Raw genomic sequence first — 14,178 nt, 5'->3', positions numbered from 1 at the left:
GCACTGGGACCATAGCCTTCCACACTCCTTCCATCCATGTACCTAACCAAACATCTCTTTAACATTGAAACCAAGCTCACATGCACCACTTGCGCTAGTAGCTCATTCCACACTCTCACCACCCTCTGAGTGAAGAAGCTTCCCCTCATGTTTCCTTTAAATGTTTCACCTTCCATCCTTAACCCATGATCACTATTTGAAGTCCCACCCAACCTCAATGGAAAAAGCCTGCTTGCATTTATCATATCTATACCCCTCATAATTTTGTATATCTCTATCAAATCTCCTGTCAATCTTCTGTATTCTCTGAATAAAGTCCTAATCTATTCAATCTTTCCTTATAACCCAGGTCTTCCAGATCAGGCAAAATCCTTGTAAATTTCCTCTGTACACTTTCAATCTTATTTACATTTTTCCTGTAGGTAGGTGACCAAAACTGCACACAGTGCTCCAAATCAGACTTCACCAACATTTTATATAACTTCAACGTAACATCCCATCTGCTGTACTCAGTACTTTGATTTATGAATGTCAGTGTGCCAAAATATTTCTTTATGACCCTTTCTACCTGTGATGTCACGTTCAGTGAATGATGGATCTGTATTCCCAGATCCCTTTGTTTTACTGCACTCCTCAGTGCCCTACCGTTCACTGTGTAAGACTACCCTGGTTGGTCCTACCAAAGTGCAACAACTCACACTTGTCTGTATTAAATTCCATCTGACATTTTTCAGTCCATTTTCCCAGCTAGTCTAGATCCCGCTGCAAGTCATGATAGTCTTCCTTGCTCTCCACTGCACCCCAGGGCCAAATGCCTTACTAAAATCCCTGTAGACAACATCCACTGCCTTGCCTTCATCAACTTTCTTGATAACTTCCTCGAAAAACTCTATAAGATTGGTTAGACATGACCTACCACGCACAAAGCCATGCTGACTATCCTTAATCAATCCATGTCTATCCAATTACTTATATATCCAGTCCCCAAGAATACCTTCCAATAACTTTCTCACTACTGATGTCAGGCTCACCAGCCTATAGTTTCTTAATTTATTTTTAGAGCCTTTTATAAAGAGTGGAGCAACTTTAGCTTTCCTCCAATCCTCTGGTACCTCACCTTTCGCTAATGATGATTTAACTATCTCTGCTAGGGGCCCGGCAACTTCTGCATTTCCCTCCCACTGGGTTCGAGGGAATACCTTGTTAGGCCCTGGGTTTATATCTACCCTAATTTGCCTAAAGATGACAAACATCTCCTCCGTAATCTGAGTAGGGTCCATGAAGTGAATGCCATTTTGCCTCGCCTGTGTAGGCTCTGTGTCCCTCTCCTGAGTAAATACAGAGGGAAATAAAATCATCTACGATCACTCCCATCTCATTTCCCTGCATATATTGACTACCATTCTGATCTTCCAGAGGACCAATTTTGTCCCTTGCAATCCTTTTGCTCTTAACATATCTGTAGAATCACCCAGGATTGTTCTTCACCTTGTCTGCCAAAGCAAACTCGTCCATTCTTTTAGCCCTCCTGATTTATTTCTTAAGTGTTCTCTTGCATTTCTTATATTCCATAAGCACCACATTTGTTCCTACCTGCCTATACCTGCAATGCAGCTCCTTTTTATTTCTTTACCAGGGCCTCAATATCTCTTGAAAACCAAGGTTCCCTACATCTGTTAACTTTATCTTTTATTCTGACAGGCACATACAAACTCTCTACTCTCAACATTTCACTTTTGAAGGCCTCCCACTTGCCAAGTATGCCTTTGCCAGAAAACAGCCTGTCCCAATCCATGCTTGCCAAATACTTTCTGATACCATTAAAATTGGCCTTTCTCCAAGTTAAAATCTCAACCCATGGACCAGACTCATCTTTTTTCATATTTACTGTGAAACTAATGACATTGTGATCACTAGATGCAAAGTGTTTCCCTACACAAACTTCTGTCACCTGCCTTGTCTCATTCCCTCATAGCAGATCAAGTATTGCACACTCTCATTGGGACTTATACGGACTAATGAAGGAAACTCCCCTGAACACACTTGATAAACTCTATGCCATCTAGTCCTTTTACAGTATGGGATCCCCAGTCAACATATGGAAAGTTATAATCACCTACAATAACAACCTTATGCTTCTTGCAGCAGTCCGCATTCTCTCTACAACTTTGTTCCTCTAAAACCCCCGGACTGTTGGGTGATCTGTAGTAGAGCCCCAATGAGTGGTCATACCTTTTTAATTCCTCAGTTCCATCCATAATGCTGCACTGGATGAGTTCATCAGAGTGTCCTGACTGAGCACTGCTGTGACTCTTTCCCTGACTGGTGATGCCAACTCTCCTCCTTTAATCCCTCCTGTTCTGTCAGGTCTGAAACAATGGTTGCCCCTCCTCAACCAAGCCTTACCAATGGTTACAATACCATGATTCCAGGTGTTGATCAATGCCTTGAGCTCATCTGCCTTCCCTATGATACTTCTTGCATTGAAGTATATGCAGCTCAGGACATTAATCGCAGCATGCTTAACCTTTTGATTCCTGACTTTGTCCGAAGTCTTAACAACATGTCCCCTAAGCCTCTCCACTAACTGTTCTGACAATCTGGTTCCCTCACAGTTCTAGTTTTAACACTCCCCCCCCCGCCCCAACCCCCCAACTCCATGCATAAGACCATAAGACATATGAGCAGAATTAGGCCACTCAGCTCATTGAGTCTGCTCCGCCATTCCATCATGGCTGATCCCAGGTGCCATTCAACCCCATACACCCGCCTTCTCGCCATATCCTTTGATGCCCTGACCGATCGGAAACTATCAATTTCCACCTTAAATATATCCACAAACTTGGGCTCCATCACAGTCTGTGGCAGAGTATTCCACAGACTTACTACTCTCAGGCTAAAAAAATTTCCTCCTTACCTCTCTTTTTAAAGGTCACCCCTCAATTTTGAGGCTGTGCCTTCTGGTTGTCAATATTCCCACCCAAAGAAACATCCTCCCCACATCCACCCTATCTTGTCCTTTCAACATTTGGTAGGTCTCAATGAGATCCCCCCCCCACCCCACCCCACCCCGCATTCTAAATTCCAGTGAGTACAGGCTCAAAGCTGCCAAACGCTCCTCATATGTTAACCCCTTCATTCCCAGAATCTTCTGGATTCTCTCCAATGACAACACATCCTTTCTGAGATATGGGGCCCAAAACTGTTGACAATACTCCAAGTGCGGCCTGATTAGTGCCTTATAATGCCTCAGCATTATCTCCTTGCTTTTATATTCTATTCTCCTTGAAATAAATGTTAATATTGCATTTGCCTTCTTTGCCACAGACTCAGCCTGTAAATTAACCTCCAGGAGTCTTGCACAAGGACTGCTAAGTCCCTCTGCACCTCTGATGTTTGAACCTTCTTCCCATTTAGAAAATAGCCTGAACTATTGTTCCTTTTATCAAAATGCATTATCATACATTTCCCAACACTGTATTCCATCTACTACTTTTTGCCCATTCTTCCAATTTGTCTAAGTCCTGCTGCAATCGCATTGCTTCCTCAATATTATCTACCCCTCCACCTACCTTCATATCATCTACAAACTTTGCCATGAAGCCATCAATTCCATTATCCAAATCATTGACAAACAATGTGAAAAACTGTTGGCCAATATTGACCCCTGAGGAACACCACCAGTCACTGGCAGCTTACCAGGAAAACCACTTGCTGCCTCCTGTCTATCAGCCATCCTCTATCCATGCCAGTATCTTTCCTGTACTGCCATAGGATTTTATCTTGATAAGCAGCCTCATGTATGGCACCTTATCAAATACCTTTTGCAAATCCAAGTGATATCCACTGCCTCTCATTTGTCCACACTGCTTGTTACTTCCTTGAAGAACTCTAACAGATTTGTCAAGCAAGATTTCCTTTTACAGAAAATATGCTGATTTTGACTTATTTTATCATTAATCTCCAAGTATCCTGAAACATCATCCCTAATATTGGACACCGACACTTTCCTATCCACTGAGGTTAAACTAACTGGCCTATAATTTCCTTTCTTCTGCTTTCCTCCCTTCTTAAAGAGTGGAGTGACATTTGCAATCTTCAACTCCTCTGGGATCATACCTGAAGCAAGTGATTCTTGAGAGATCATGACCAATGAATCCATTTATCTCTTCAGCAATCCCTCTCTGGACTCTGGGATGTAGTCCATCTGGTCCAAGAGCCTTATCCAGCTTAAGACCTTTGAGTTTGCCTAACACTTATTCCTTTGTAATAGCAATGGCACTCACTCCTGCTCCCTGACACTCATGGATTTCTGGCACATGGCTAGTGTCTTCCACAGTGAAGACAGATACAAAGAACCCATTCAGTTCATCTGCCATTTCTTTGTCCCCCATTACAACCTCCAGTAGTCCAGTATCAACTCTCACCTCCCTTTTATTCTTTAAGTAACTGAGAAAATATCGGTATCCTGCTTTATATTATGGGCTAGTTTGCCCTCGTATTTCCTCTTTTCCTTTCTTATAGCTTTTTTAGTTGTCTTTTGTTGGATATTAAAAGCTTCCTAGTCATCCAACTTTCCAGTCACTTTTGCTACCTTATATGCCCTTTCCTTGGCTTTTATGCAGTCCTTAACTTCCTTTGTAAGCCACAGTTGCCTACCCTTGCCATTTGAGAACTTCATCCTCTGGGGGGGGGGACACCTATCCTGCACCTTATGAACTATTCCCAGAAACTTCAGCCACCTCTGCACTGCCATCATCCCCACCAGTATCCTCCTCCAATCCACTTGGGCAATCTCCTCTCTCATGCAGCTCTAGCGAACTTTCCTGCTAGGATGTTAGTCCCCTTCCAGTTCAGGTGAAAACTTTCCCTTCTGTATAGGTCCCACTTTCCCTGGAAGGTGAAGGAATGATCCAAAATGATCCTTCTGAGCCACAGAGCCAGATTCAGTGCCTCATAGCTGTGACTTTCCTCTGCTAGGTTCATTTCCCCCACACCCACAACAATATCCAAAGTAGTATGCCTGTTGTTGAGGGGAATGGCCACTGGCTACCTATCCTCTGTCCCTCTTCTGACAGTCTCCCAATGACTTGTGTCCTACACCCTGGGGGTGTAACTTTCTCCCTGTACGTCCTTGCAATCAACCCCTCAGCCTCCCAAATGATCAAGAGTTTATCCAGTTGCATCTCCCTAACACGGATTGAAAGAAATTGCAGCAGGATGCACTTCTTGTGGTTGTAGTCGTCAGGTACTCTGGAGATCTCCCCGCAAAAGAAGCATTCCATACCATGCCTGGCATCCCCATTGCTCTAATTTGCAATGAGAAAGAAAGAAAGAAATATTAAATGAAAAATTTTATCCACAGCCTTCAGCGAGGAGAAGCTTCTCCTGGCTGAAGCTTCTATGAGCCATCGCCCGAACTCCCCACTCCCACACTGGTGCACTCACACAATGGCCTCTCCAGTTTTTATTGGCCTTTGTCAAGTGTCGAATAATGCATAACCCTAAATCCCCTTGGGGACTGTGGCATACAGAATGTCCCGACTGCCCCCGCTCGCTTCTTTTGAATTCACTCTCCTGCTACACAATCCAACGTTGCTCGGGAACTGTGACACACAGAATCTCTTGATAGCCCCCACTCGCTTCCTTTAATCTCACTATCCTGTGATACAATCCAACATCTCTTCGGGAACTGTGGCCTGCAGAACCTAACAACTAACTTTCAAAGACTCTTTAAAACTCATGCTTTCAGTATTATTTCTTTTCTTTGCATAGTTTGCCATCTTTTGTACATTGGTTGTTTGTCAGTCTTTGTCTAAGTATTGATTTTTCATAAAGTTCTGTTGTTTTATTTTCCTGCAAGAAAATGAATCTCAAGATATTATATAGTAACATATCAGTATTTTGATAATAAATGTATTTTGAACTTTGGATGGGAACACATGCTGGCCCTCAATGATGCCCATGTTCTAAAACATAAATAACTTCACCAGTAAGTTACACAATGGGGTTGAGTGAGCAGAATACATCTGCTGAAGGGAAAGAATGAAGGAGACAAAAAAAAAACACGAAGTAAAAAGATTATCCAATTTGAAAATAATCAATTTTAAATGGATATTTTAGAATGTTTGTCTTCTCCCACTTTCACATTAACATCAAATGAAACTCTCTTAAGGATACTAGTATTGTGGCATTCACTAATGAGAGCATTAAAATTAGAAATAATTTAAATAAAATCCAAGATCTCACTCAATACTTCCAAATAGTTAATTAACTGTGCACCTAGCTATTATTGACATCAATAATAATACAATGTTGACATCATTTGTACCCTTGCAACTATGTACTACGAAACCTGATGTTATTAACTTGGTTGTGGGGCATAATATATTTTACACAAGTATAAATAGGCTCTTTGAAGTTTAATATTTATAATTTACATACAATTTTTTTTCTTAGGAAATTTTGTTGGGCATAGGTTCTGTTGAATAACTTTCAAAATATTAATTTCCATTGCTAAAAGGAGAGGATTTGCTGATTTCATCAATTCTGCGACCCTGTTTTTGTTACAGTGCAATCATTTCTTCAACTTTGATTTTTTTCGTCATCTATGTATATTACCTCATCGTCAGATTGAATCATGAGTATAAAGATTTAGTTGCCATTTTAAATTTCATCCCAAAACTTAGCCGTGAGAGACAATGAAAATTGAAGCAGTTTGAATATTTTAACACCTTGCTTCTCTATGGATCACATTTTGTGATCATAATTTTCTTTTAGTTCAATAATTGCTGCAAGATTTTTGTTTGCATCTTATGTCAAGTATTCAGATTGGCTTACAGAGTGCATTACCTCACTGCTCTGCACTAAGGCTTGTCAAATTCTTGGAAATGGTTTTGAGTGCAGTCCAAACAGATGGGAGGAAGGTCTCCTCCTTCAGTCAGCATGCAAAAGAAAAGAGTTATTGAAATCTCAACCCAATCCCAGGAGACAACAGCATGAAACTGGCCAAAGTGTGACAACAGGGGTTGATTTCAGCAGCTCTTTCTTGAGGCTATATGAGTCCAAAAATACAATGCCATTTATGTGATGTACAGTCTAGGGATCAGAGGAGCCCTGAGCCATTGTCATTCCTGACTTGGGAATGTTTGATATTGTTTCCAAGTGTAAAAGGAAAGACTATTAGATTGTTGGCAAACCCTGTTTATTAAACATTGAGTCCAAAATAGAGCAAGAACTTTGCATTCTTAGGGTATACATTTAATATAAATGCTAAAGTGAAACAGCAGTTGCAAATTTAAAAGAGGATAATTTTTCACTAACAAGTCATTTAGACTTTTGAATTGTCACCCTAATTTATTTAGATCCTTTAATTCTGTGATTTAACAGCTGATTGTATTTATTTTGTTGATACAAGCAGAATAAATGATGAGAACAGCAAGTGAAGCTCGCTCTAATCAGTGAACAATAATAACAATTGAAAAGAAGTAAAACTCTGGTACTTAACATAGCTAAGCTAGTGACTGAATACACTGTTGCTGAATGGCAAAAGTTCGAGAGTTGTTATTGTATTTAAGTATTCTAGTGATAAAACTAACTGTGTAAATATACAATTCACTGCGCCATAAATGAGAATCAGAAGGCATTAATGCCTTGGATAGAGATCGGTAAAATTACATGAAAAACCCTCTAACGTCAACTTCCTGAAATCAGCATTTTCCTTTACTGGTGACGACATGGATACCAAAGTACTTGACTCTTCAACCTTTCTATTCCACTTTTCAATTGTTATGAAGGTGGTTAGGTATTTGTGAAAATTTAAAGAATGAATGATTATTTCATTGACAGAGGTGCCTTTGGCTCTTCACTCTGTCTCTGGTCCTAATGAGAGGTCTGCAATGCAGACACATGTTTCAAGTTGCTGAAATTGATCTCCATTCTGAAATCTCTAATACCCTTGTAACCCAGGGGATTAAAGTAAACATTTTATAACTGTTACATTGTCCTAATTCCTAACATATGCAGAAAATATATATTTCTGTAGTGGATTGGAACTGAAACTTAATTTTTTACACACAAGCCCACTTAATATTTACATCACACAAAGAGAATGCATTACATATCATGAAAGCATTAAAAATAAATTTTGCACAGAAGCAAATAGTTAGTCTTTAAAAAACTGCCATATATTATGTCATTGAGTTATGGGGCATGGAAACTGGCCCACCAAGTCCATGCCTTCCTGCATTCGTCCCATTTATCTCTGTGTTCCAAATGGATCCACGTCCACCATCTCCTCTGGCAGCTAGTTTCGTATACGCACTGCCTTCTGTGGGAAAACCTGCCCCTCATTTTCCTTTATATCATTTTCCTCTCACATTAAACCCATGCACACTAGTTTTAGATTCCCCTATGCTGGGAAAAAGATTGCAGCCATCTACTTTATCTAATCCCCTCATGCATGAACCTCCATCAAGACATCTTTCAGCTTCCCTCGCTCCAGGGAAAACTGTCCCAGGAGCCAACCTCCCCTCATAGCTCAAGCCCTCCAAAATCCTTGTGAACCTTTTCTGCACCCTCACTGGATTAATCACATCCTCCTATGATGTGGTGACCAGGATTCTCCTGTACACAATACTCCACATGTGGTCTCACCAACATTCTCCACAACTGTGATATGAATTTACTGTCATATGTCTTCACACCTTGTCTACCTGTCTGACCACTCTCAGGAAACCATGTGCTAATATCTTTAGACCTCTCTGTTTAACAATACTCCCTGAGGCTCTGCATTGAGTGTGAATGGCCTGCCCTGGTTTAAGTGCATCCATGCAGATCTGCCTGTGTTAAATTCCAAATGCCATTCCTTTACCCAGTTGACCTAGATCCTGTTGTAACCTTAGCTTACCTTGTTTGCTATCCACTACACCACTAGTTTAGGTATCATCCTCAAATTTACTAATCATTGCAGATACTGCGAATGCTGGTGATATTGTGGAAGGTGTAAAAGTTTGTCCTGAGCTCCAGTGAGACATAGGCAGAATGAGACGTGGCAGATGGAGTTCAATCCGGAAAAGTGTGACGTGATATACTTTGGAAAGTTGAACTTGAAGGCAGAATGCAGGGTTAATGTCAGGGTTCTCAGCAGCATGGAGAATCAGGGGGATCTCGGCATTGAAATCCATAAATCCCTCAAATTTGCTAAGCAAGTTGATATGGTGGTTAAGGAGGCAAATTTTGTGTTGTCCTTCAATAGTTGGGGAACTGAGTCCAAGAGCCTCGAAGTTCTGTTGCAGCCCTATAAAACTCTGGTTAGACTGCACTTGGAGTATTGTATTCCAGTGTGGTTGGCTGAAGGAAGGATGCGGAAGCATTAGAGAAGGAGAATAAACAGGGACTTGATAGAGGTGTATTATTTATTTATTTAGTGTTACAGCTTGGAGTAGGCCCTTCTGGCCTTTCAAGCCTCACTGACCCATCAACCCCTGACACCCCAATTTAACCCTAACCTAATCACAGGGCAATTTACAATCACCAGTTAACCACCTTGTACATCTTTGGACTGTGGGAAGAAACCGGAGTCCCTGGGGAAAAGTCACGAATTCCACGGGGAGGACATAAAGACTCCTTACCAATTACGTTGGAATTGAACTCTGAACTCCGATGTTCTGAGCTGTAATGGCATTGCGCTAACTGTTACGCTACTGTGGTGCCCATGGTAAGATTAAGATGAAGTAATATGATATAAGAAGGATAGATAGAGTGGGCAGCTAATGCTTTTCTCCCAGGACAGCAAATGTCTATTCAAAATGAGTGGATGAAAGTTTAGGAGAGATAGCAGAGGGTAAGTTTATTTACACAGTGATAAGTGCCCAGAATGCACTGCATGGGTGGTGGTAGATGCTGATACATTAGAGGCATTTAAGAAACTCCTAGATGGGCACATGGATGAAAGAAAATTGGAGGGTTATGGCAATGTAGGAGAGAAGGGTTTGATTGACTGTAGGGTAGGTTAAAAAACTGGCACAACATAATGGGTTGAAGGCTTGTATTCTGCTGCACTAGTCTGTGTTTTATATATGCCACTTAGATTCTTAGTCAAATCATTTAATACTTAAGTGTGTATTTTTCCAATTCTCAAATCAATCATTTTTTCATTTCTGCTTACAGACATGAAACATGCACTGCCAGGTTACACAGAGTCTGTTATCCATTGGCACCTTCATGCAAATTCTCCAGTGATTTTCATTTTGAGTTTCAATGCAATGGCCTAGAAATCCTTCAATACCTGGAAGTGAGCACAGCATGTCAACTGAAAGATGTTTTTTCCAGGGTCACCAGCTGCAAAATTCTGCAGCAGATAAGGGGCATGCATTGAACTCCATAGAGTAGATCGTACAGACGTGAGAGAGGGGGATGTGAGACAGGTGGGTTTATTGCGTATAGTTGATTTATCTGAAGTGTGTTCTCAGCGGCTGAATCCATGACCAGTGATCAAGCATTTCTTCTTTAAATTGTCAAGTTAGACTTGCATCATATGACCACAAATGCAAGGTGCCTTTTGACTCTGGTAGGCATGTAGCAAGAGTGCATAATGTCTGGTGCATGTTGCCCTCTAACCTTAGCCGACGTGTATCACGTGAAGGGAGGTGGGGAAACACCTTCCCTCTGATTACAACAGCTGACACACATTCCCTGAAGTGTCATAGGATTATCATGTTAGATGACTGTAGTCAGATTGTATTTAGCTCATATGATGAACACATATGCTGTGCTTCAGAACTCCTTACAGAATACTTCCCCACAAATGACAGGCTGGTTCAGAAGGCACAAAAGGTCTGAAAGAAGTCGACAAACTGGATGCAAAATTGGATTGTGTGGTAAGGGGCAAAGCTAATAGTGTTTAGATATTCTTCTGTGTCTGTAACAAGTGGAGTACCTCAGGGAACATTGTTAAGATCCTTGGTGTTTGTAGCATGTGTAAATGGCTTGAATAAAAATATAGGTGGTTTGATTAGTAAGTTTGCAGATGACACAAGAATTGTTGAGTTGTAGATAACAAAGAAGATTGTTCAAGGATGCAGTGAGAGAAATCAGCTGGAAAGTCGAGGAGAGCAGTGTGCAAATGGAATTTAATGCGTTCGAACATTGGTTAATGCACTTGTGGAAGTTGAAATTTGGTTGGATGAATGGTATAAAGGGCAGGGATCTTGGCAGTGTTTTTGTACAGGGAAACTTTACAGTGTAAACTCATAGATCCTTGAAAGTGATGACATGGGTGGATAAGGAAATGAAGACCTCAGATATGCTTGCCTTTGGAAACTGAAGCATTGAGTACAAGACCTGAAGCACTATGTCGCAGAGTACAAAACATTGGTAAAGCGAATATGGAATATTGTTTACAGTTCTAATGGTCACACTATGGGATGCATGAGGTATCAATGGAGAGAGTGCAGAAGAGGTTCACCACAACATTGCCAGGAATGGAGCACTGCAGATACAAGGAGAGTTTAGATAGTCTGGGCTTATTTGTATTGGAATATGGGAGGCTGAGTTGTATAAAATGATGAGGAGCACGGGTAGGACAGATAGTCAGGGTCTTTCCCCCAGGGCAGGGGTGTTTAGAGCCACAGGGTACAGTTGTATGGAAGAAATTGAAAGGAGTTCTGAGAGAAATGTTTTCCACACAAATTGCGGTGGTTTACTGCAATGAATTACCAGAGAATGTAATAGAGGCAGATAGAATTACAATATTTAAAAGGCATTTGGAGAGTTCCTTGGATAAGAAAAGCAGAGAGAAATATGGAGCTACACAGAAATTGCAGGGGCTCTAGCAGAGATATTTAAATCATCCTTGGTGACAGGTGAGGTACTGGAGGATAGCTGATATTGTTCTGCAGTTTAAGAAAGGCTCTTAAAAATAAACTGGGAAATTATTGGTTGGTGAGCCTGGCATTGGTAGTAGGAAAGTCATTGAAATGTGTTCTAAGGGACCAGATATATGAGTATTTGGATAGACATGCACTGATTAGGAATAGTCAGCATGGCTTCATGTATAGTAGGTCATGTCTACCCAATCTTATAGAGTTTTTTTGAAGAAGTTACCAGGTTGATGAAAGCAAGGCCGTGGGTGTTGTCTACATCAACGGTCCCCAACCACCGGGCCGCAAAGCACGTGCTACCGGGCCACGAGGAAACGATATGATTTGGCGATATGAAACAATATGAGTCAGCTGCACCTTTCCTCATTCCCTGTCACACACTGTTGAGCTTGAACGCACGTGAAGTGATTACCCGTGCGTCATCCACATCAGCGCGGGAAGGAGATCAACTCCTCGAGCTTGCAAGTGACGGTGGGCTGAAAAGTATGTTTGATATAACATCTCCGCGGGCATTCTGGATCAAAGTCAAGGCTAAATATCCTGAGTTAGCTACAAAAGCACTGAAAATGTTGCTTCCATTTCCAACATACCTCTGCAATGAATGCAACGAAAACTAAACTGCGGAATAGACTGGACATAATGAACGCCCTTTGAGTATCGCTGTCTCCCATCACCCCTCGATGGGACCGTCTTGTTGCAGGGAAACAAACCCAGGGCTCCCACTGATTCAGCGATATTGGTGTGTTGCAATGATTTTATATGTTCATACGGGGAAAGTATGTGCTGTGTGTTTAATATCCAAATGTTACTTAAAATGTTATGATGCTATTGGCTTATAAGTGACTTACATAACCATATAACAATTACAGCACAGAAACAGGCCATCTCGGCCCTTCTAGTCCGTGCCGAACTCTTACTCTCACCTAGTCCCACCGACCTGCCCTCAGCCCATAACCCTCCATTCCTTTCCTGTCCATATACCTATCCAATTTTTCTTTAAATGATAATATCGAACCTGCCTCTACCACTTCTACTGGAAGTTTGTCCAACACTTACTTCAAGCTCCCCATCCTCCCCTGATAATTGACTTATCACCATATTCATGCGAGGAAAATATGCGCTGTGTGTTTAATATTAAATTCGTTAGATAAACCCTTTTAGAAACGAAATTGAGTGTATTAGCCACTTATCACCTATACAGGTGTCCCCTGCTTTCAAACGTTTGCTTTATGAAACCTCATTGTTACGAAAGACCTACATTAGTACCCTGTTTTTGCTAACAAAAGGTGTTTTCACTGTTACGAAAAAAGCGCAAGAAAAAATCAGCGCGCGATAAAAGGCAGCGCGCACCCCGAGCAGCCACTCTCCCTCAGATTCAGAACAGCATTCTCACCGGCATTGCTTAAACACGTTGCATTGAGCAGCCGTTAGCAAGATGGTATCAGAAAAGCCTGAAAGAGCTCATAAGGGGTGTTACACTTGAGTAAAATTAGACATAATTAAGCGTTTTGATCGTGGTGAATGAAGTAAGGACTAAGTGAGTTTGGCTTGTGGAAGCTGACAAAGTTTGGCTTGGTAGTTCCTTGGGGTGCAGATCTTGGACAATCTCACCTGGTCCAGGAACACCACTGGGATTGTGAAACGGGCCCAGCAGAGATTGCATTTTCTGAGGAAGCTTAAACAAGTATCACTCCCCACTAACATCTTAACTACATTCTACAGAGGCGTGGTTGAGAGTGTGCTGACCTTTTGCATCACAACCTGGTACTCCAGCTGCAGTGCTGTTGACAAAAAAGCCTTGCAGAGGGTGGTTAAGGGAGCAGAGAAGGTTATTGGGGTCTCCCTACCTTCTGTCCAAGACCTCTTTCAGAGTCGATGCCTCCAGAAGACACGGTACATCATTAAAGACCCCTCACACCCTCTCCATGAACTGTTTGTTCTTCTGCCCTCAGGCAAACGTTACAGGAACATCAAAACTAAAACCACAAGGCTACTAAACAGCTTCCTCCCACAGGCAGTCAGACTGCTAAATAGCTGCTCTACCTGACTCTGCTTTGGACACTTTTAACTTGCACTGGACACTTATAACTTGATTTTAACTGACATGTGGCTGTTGTGTTTTACCATTTATTGTTATGTTTATTATTTAGTGTTGCGTTTGTTATGTTATGATTGCACTGCTCCTGAGAAACGCTGTCTCATTCTGCCCTGCAGAGCTGATGTACGGTTAGAATGACAATAAAGTTTTTTGAATCTTTGAATCTTGAATCTTGAAAGATGATGTTGAAGAGGTTTT

The 14,178-nt window shown here is 41.4% G+C and overlaps 1 long non-coding RNA gene across 1 annotated transcript in view; it reads left to right on the top strand.

Annotated features, from left to right (window-relative positions):
* LOC140202202 (uncharacterized) overlaps positions 1-10,239 on the top strand; it is a 30,281-nt gene extending 20,042 nt beyond the window's left edge. The window contains exon 3 of the long non-coding RNA XR_011887035.1: positions 10,171-10,239. This is a non-coding gene — a long non-coding RNA (uncharacterized lncRNA). The remainder of the gene's footprint in view (positions 1-10,170) is intronic.
* The last annotated feature ends 3,939 nt before the right edge of the window (positions 10,240-14,178 follow it).

The sequence above is a fragment of the Mobula birostris genome, chromosome 8 (assembly GCF_030028105.1).
Source record: "Mobula birostris isolate sMobBir1 chromosome 8, sMobBir1.hap1, whole genome shotgun sequence".
In the NCBI taxonomy this organism is placed as follows: domain Eukaryota; kingdom Metazoa; phylum Chordata; class Chondrichthyes; order Myliobatiformes; family Myliobatidae; genus Mobula; species Mobula birostris.
This window is presented reverse-complemented; position numbering and strand designations above follow the sequence as displayed.